Raw genomic sequence first — 6,012 nt, forward strand, 5'->3', positions numbered from 1 at the left:
TATTGAAGAGTTAGTGAAGGCTGACAGGCTGGCATATATCTGTGACCTTCAGCTCAACACGTGTCACATGATTAATGGGCTCTTCTTTAGCTCATGTTCTTCTGGTTTATTTGTGTTTAAATCACATTCCACACAGTTTGTTCCTCTTTTCTCTTCACATTTGAAGGATGAATCTCTCTGAGACTAGACGTACTGCAGTGGTGAGAGGACAGAGAGGATGAATATACACAGTGATGCAGATTCTCATCGGCAGTTTAGATTTGAGTTAACGATGAGACAAATCAGATCCGCTGCGTTCCCTAACAGCTGTAGCGTTGTCGTACTTTACTTCCTGTCTCTGGACTCAGCATGTGTGTGCGTGTTAGCATGGAGCAGAGCGCGTGTGTGTTTTGTTCATTCATTCGTTCGTTCCCATCTCGAAAAGAGGAAGCTGACCAACGGCACCGTCTACCAGAAAGCTCGGTGAATTCCTCAAACTGCGGCGGCAGAGCCGTCAGCATGATTCTGCCTCCGTCAGTCTGTCTACATCTGGATGAAGCGGCCTCTGTGTGTGTGTGTGTGTGTGTGTGCGTGTGTGTGTCAGTCACACAAACACACTTGTGTCCTGTCTGCTGCTGCTGCTGCTTGAACAGCCTAAAGCCCAGCAGAGGCCTCTTTGTCACGATTCAGACCGTTGTGTCATGTAATCACTTCAGGCCCCAGAAGAAAGCCTGTTGTTGCACGCCCGCACGCACACACACACACACACACACACACACACAAATCATGAAGTCATACAGAACAGGCCTGTACTCTGAGACAGCCTTTTGTCAATGCTGAACAAACTTGTTTTTGAGAATTTTAGCACAGACGGTATATTGTCAGACAGGAGCATGAGCAGATGGGTGAGTGATGATGTCCCACACGCTGTCACACTGTCACAGCTCTTTGACTATGTGGAGACTATGTGATGTCAGATTTCTAAGCCCCACAGACTTTCAGAGTTGTAGTCTGCAGCAAAAAAAAAAACCACATCCTTCCAAATGTGCTGTCTCAACTGTCTTATGTGCGGTGAGGGAAAAAAAAAGAGTCTGAATTGCGAGATCAAAAAGATCCAAATCTTAAGATTTTGGTCAATACTTGAAAATAAATAGAAAAGTGAGATTAGAGCATTGAAGTTGATTGGTTATCTTCTTGAACAGTTATGTGTAACAACAATCTCATAAATAGGTTTACTTCAACCACATCTTCACTGTCTTCTTCAGTGAACGGAGCTGGATCAGGATGCCATCTGTGACCAAAGCTCCACACTGATGAAAAACGTCGGAATCCCACAAAAGCTTAAGTGTTCATTTGAGTGTAGATTTTTTTGTTTTGTTTTTTTGTTACATTTTTTTGAGATTAAATTCAGATCTCTTAAGGAAAAAGGTCAGAACTCTCAGCTCTCTCAACGCTCGTCAACGCAAAGACGGAGCAGTTGTCGCTTTACTGTAAACAACGCTGATCTCTGTAGTCTCCACACCTCGCCTTCTACAAACGGTCGGACGTGTTTATAGTGTCGCACCTGCTCGTTCACATGTAAAGAACGTGGAAAGAAAGCATGAGAGAGAAGCCAGAATGTCTGTCAGCTGCAGCTCAGAAAGCGGGGTTTTCAGACGCTGTTAGATGATCTGGTAAGAACTTTGTTTGAAGCATACTGAGGCCTTAAGTCTTCAGCTGACCCTCCCAAAAAAACAGTTTTTCAGTCTTAATCTGACAGCAGAGGCCCACAAGACAGAGGTGACAGAAAGAGTTAAGTGTTTCTCGGGTTGTTTGTCGGACTGTGACGAGGCTCCGAGCAGACAGCAGTGGCGCTTGCTGCTTTTGTATCCGTGTCACTGCAGTCGCACGTTTCACCGCCTGCCTTCCAGCACTCACCATAGATTCGTCACCAGATCCGAGAAGGAGAAGGGTGTGTTGCCGTCTCGCTCTGGGGATGTGGTGGTGATGAGGATTTTTCTGGTGTTTAAGCCAAGAGGCCTTGTTTGATTTCTGCTACCAAAGCTCCTCAGAGAGCTGTGTTTTAACCTGAGATGAACCACATTCTCACTTTTGCCTTCTTAACATCTCTGTGATACTGTTTTTGTACTCTGCATTGATGCAGACCCGCGTGTTCTGTGAATATGATATCAATGTCACGACTGTATGAATTCAACATTTAGATTCTGTTTGTCTGCTTGAAAACTTGAGAGGAAAGCAGTTTTTTGTTGTTTTTGTATTCCTTTGGTTTTAAAAGAATTGTGAGAGAAAACCAGTGTCACCTTACATAGTCCAAGCTATGCAACAACACTGCTCCACAGCCGTGACTTAGTATTATGTCATGTTAAAAAAATAATGATGATCTGACTGACTGATGATTCTCTTAATGCCAGTGTCTTATAGAAATTTGTCTGTAATCATGTCAGGAAAAAAACAAATCAGCAAATGATCTGCCAAATATACTGATGTTTTAGTGCCTCCTTTTCCAAGTTCTGCCTCTACTGTCCAATCATGTTATCTAAGGTTTTATAATGTTTTGAAAATGTTGACACAAAAGCAGTTTGATGTCCACATATCCAGTAATTCAGATCCATTTTTTTCTGCCCAGTTTTGGTATTTTTCACATAGACAAGCTTTCAGTGTACAGTCTAACTTATGCTGTCTTACCCTTCTACTCTCCTAAATAAAGCCAACTGTTTTCTAAAAAAGCCACGTGTGTCAGTGTCTTTATTGTTCTCACTGCTCACTGCTGCAAGTATTGTATGTGTATGAAAACTTGATATATCTTATTCCTCTGTGCCATAGAGCTTCTTTGTTGTCCAAAAACTAATAAAAACACATTATTGAGCCACACTGTTGCACTGGTTGATATCCTCCTTCATCACCATGAACACACACACTGTACACACCGTCCTGCTGCCACAAACACTCATTTGAGCACCAAAAGTGTTTTAATCCACTGCTGAAAATAGATGGAGTAACGTTAGCTAAAAACAGCAGTTTTACCCCAAAGTCCATTTAGGAGCTGCTCTGGAGCATTTCCATTTTTGTCTGAGCACTTTAAGGACGTCTTGTCCTTACTGAACTTTCAATTTCAGCTTTTAAGCCAAAACTGAAGGGAAGTCATTAAAGTGCTCTGAAAAAAAAAAATGGAGAATGCTTTGGACAGGAACATAATAACGTTAGGCAGCAGCCCCAGAATAATGTTACTCCTGCAGCAGGAATAGTGAACATTTTACATGATGCAACTGTCCTATCTGCTCGCTGTTTCTGCTGTTTTTGGCATCCAAACACTATTAGTCTACCATTGAAAGCTGTAATCATTCCTCCTGTTCATACTGGCTATTAAAAGATCTCCTTCAAATGTGCTTTCAGTGTAAGTGGTGGAGGCCAAAATCCACTCAGTCATTTAGTGCAAAAATGTATTTAAAAGTAGATGTGAAGCTTATATGAGGCTTCAGCCGTCTGAGTTTGTCATATCATTATGTTTTGAGAGTATGACCCATCACTTTGTATCACATTGTAAGTGCATCATGAAAGGATCTTCTAATGATTAATATGAACAGGAGGAATGATTACAGCAAGATGATTTGGGCTCCTGACTGTTGTTTTAAGACAGACTTGAAAAAATGTGAACCCGTCCTTTAACGTGCTCTGTGCAGAAACTGCTCACTCTGGAGTGTGCTGTATTGCTCTCAATGACAGGATGGTGTACTGATCCATATGATACTCAGCTGTCTGTATATGAGCACCAGTAATACTTCTCCTTAGACATCTTAACTGCAGACATGCAGTGATCTAGTGCTTCTCTTTGGGCAGCAGCATGTACAGCAACATGTCATTTCTGCCTTTCTTTCTTTGCAAAACTTCTCGAGCTCTATTATTCCATCCTCACAAGTCATCCAGGGTCAGCTGCAGAGAAGCATCCTCACAGCATGATGCTGCCTCCACCATGCATCATGCTGGGTATGGTGTGTTTATGATGACAGTGTAACATGGTGTTGAGCCCGATGGCCAAAAAGGTCTGTTTTGGTCTCATCAGACCACTGAAACTTCTTCCAGCTGACTTCAGAGTCTCAGAGTGCCTTCTGGCGACTGTAGCTGAGATGTTGTGAGTTTTTTAAAGAGAGGTTTTCTCCTTTCCACTCTCACATAGCGTTCCAGCTGGTGAAGCACCGGGGCAGCTGTTGTTGTCCCCACAGTCTCACCCATCTGAGGCTCTAAAGCTTGCTAGTGCTCTTGGTATCCTCCCTCTCCAGTCTCCTTCTTGCACACTTGCTCAGTTGTTAAGGACATCCTGCTTGAGGTAGATCTACAGCTGTGCCACTCTTTCCATTTCTTAATGCTCGATTTAACTGGACTTCAAGTGATGTTCAGTGACTTGGAAATGTTCTTGTATCTGTCCTCTGACTTGTGCTTTTCAATCAACTTGTGATGGAGTTGTTTGGAGTGTTGCTTTGTCTTCATGCTCCAAGACCGGACCTTCCAGATACAGTATTTATCTATACTACAGCTGTATTTATACGACAATTAACAGAACTGACAGGGATTTAAATAATTATGTGACTAGGGGTGTGCAGAGATCCCAGTATTTGTATTTGTATCTGAATTTGTTGAGGCAGCAAAATTATTTGTATCTGTATTTGTATTCGAATAAAAGCGGAAAGAGCCTTAAAAATCCTGTTTTTGTTTTTATTACACTTTTAATTTTAGAAAATCATTATGATTACTGAGATAAAACTTTACTCATCGCCTCATTGCAGCCAGACCTATCTATTTGTACACCCATAACACGGAGACAGCACACCGTGTAACGTGTAGGGAGGAACTTCAAAGGCAATTCTTGCTTTGCACTTTTCATTTATTGCCTAGTTTTTACAACCTAACTTTGTGGAAAGGAGAAGAGGAACAACAGGTTATGGAGAGTCTTTAAGAGCACTTTGCTTGTGTCAGTAGCTCAGCTTTATCTCTGGGGAACACCCCCAACAAACAATGTTTAAAATATTTGTATGAAACAAAATCAAATGTGATTGGCTTCCATTGTATTGAGACTGCAGAAAATATTTCAGTAGCAGAAATGCAGCAAAGATCTCAATACAGCTGAGTAACAGTGTGGACTATTCCGATCATCTGTACTTCAATGATATAACGGATTACACAACACAATAGATTTTCATACTAAATGAATGGACATAATGGATTCCTGGGATGGGAATATCATATCTAAAAGTGTAATAAGCATTCAAAAATGGTCATTAATAATGTCAAGTGTACATCATTTATGGTTAGATGACTTTAAACGTCGTAAGCCACAGTGAGGAAGAATCAGCAGGTTGGAAAATATCCCAAATAGAATGAAAGCAATTCTATGTGGGATCTTTGAACTGTTTTGCAATTTTACCAGTATCACCTGGCAACAACTGTCTACGGGGCAATTATTTCTATTCATTCAAAAATACTCATAAATATACATGTATTTGTAGATGGATGTGCAGTATGTGCTGCTGCTACTGTTATTTGTTTCAAGATGTTTCATAAATCTTTATACTAAAACTTATAGAAGGGGGTGTCATGCCTGTAAATGAATGACAGTAAAAGGACACAGCTCATCATCATCTGGATCATTTTTAGATTCAAATGATGATGATTTTCCACATATTAGCTGGATGTTAATACAAAGTAGTTGTTGGATGTTTAATAGCTCTTAAAATGAAAATAGATCCCTTCTGATAATTGTTTCAGATGATGAACATTATTCAGAATATTTTGCCTGCTAATATTCAGTACACATGCTACTTGTGGCTCATAGGGAAAAAGGTTGTCTGATGTACAACTGCTGTTCACTCATTAGAGGGCGCTGTTATACTACTGTAAATAACTGGATTGGATGGCCTTTTTTAAAAATATAAAACACACACACAGTCTAGACTGCACTCGTTGCACTGTGTTCATCCTCTCTCTGTCTCTTTATGGCTTTATTGGAAAAAGAAATGACACCAGTCCCAAAAACCAATC

Source organism: Thunnus albacares, chromosome 17 (assembly GCF_914725855.1).
Source record: "Thunnus albacares chromosome 17, fThuAlb1.1, whole genome shotgun sequence".
NCBI classification, from domain to species: domain Eukaryota; kingdom Metazoa; phylum Chordata; class Actinopteri; order Scombriformes; family Scombridae; genus Thunnus; species Thunnus albacares.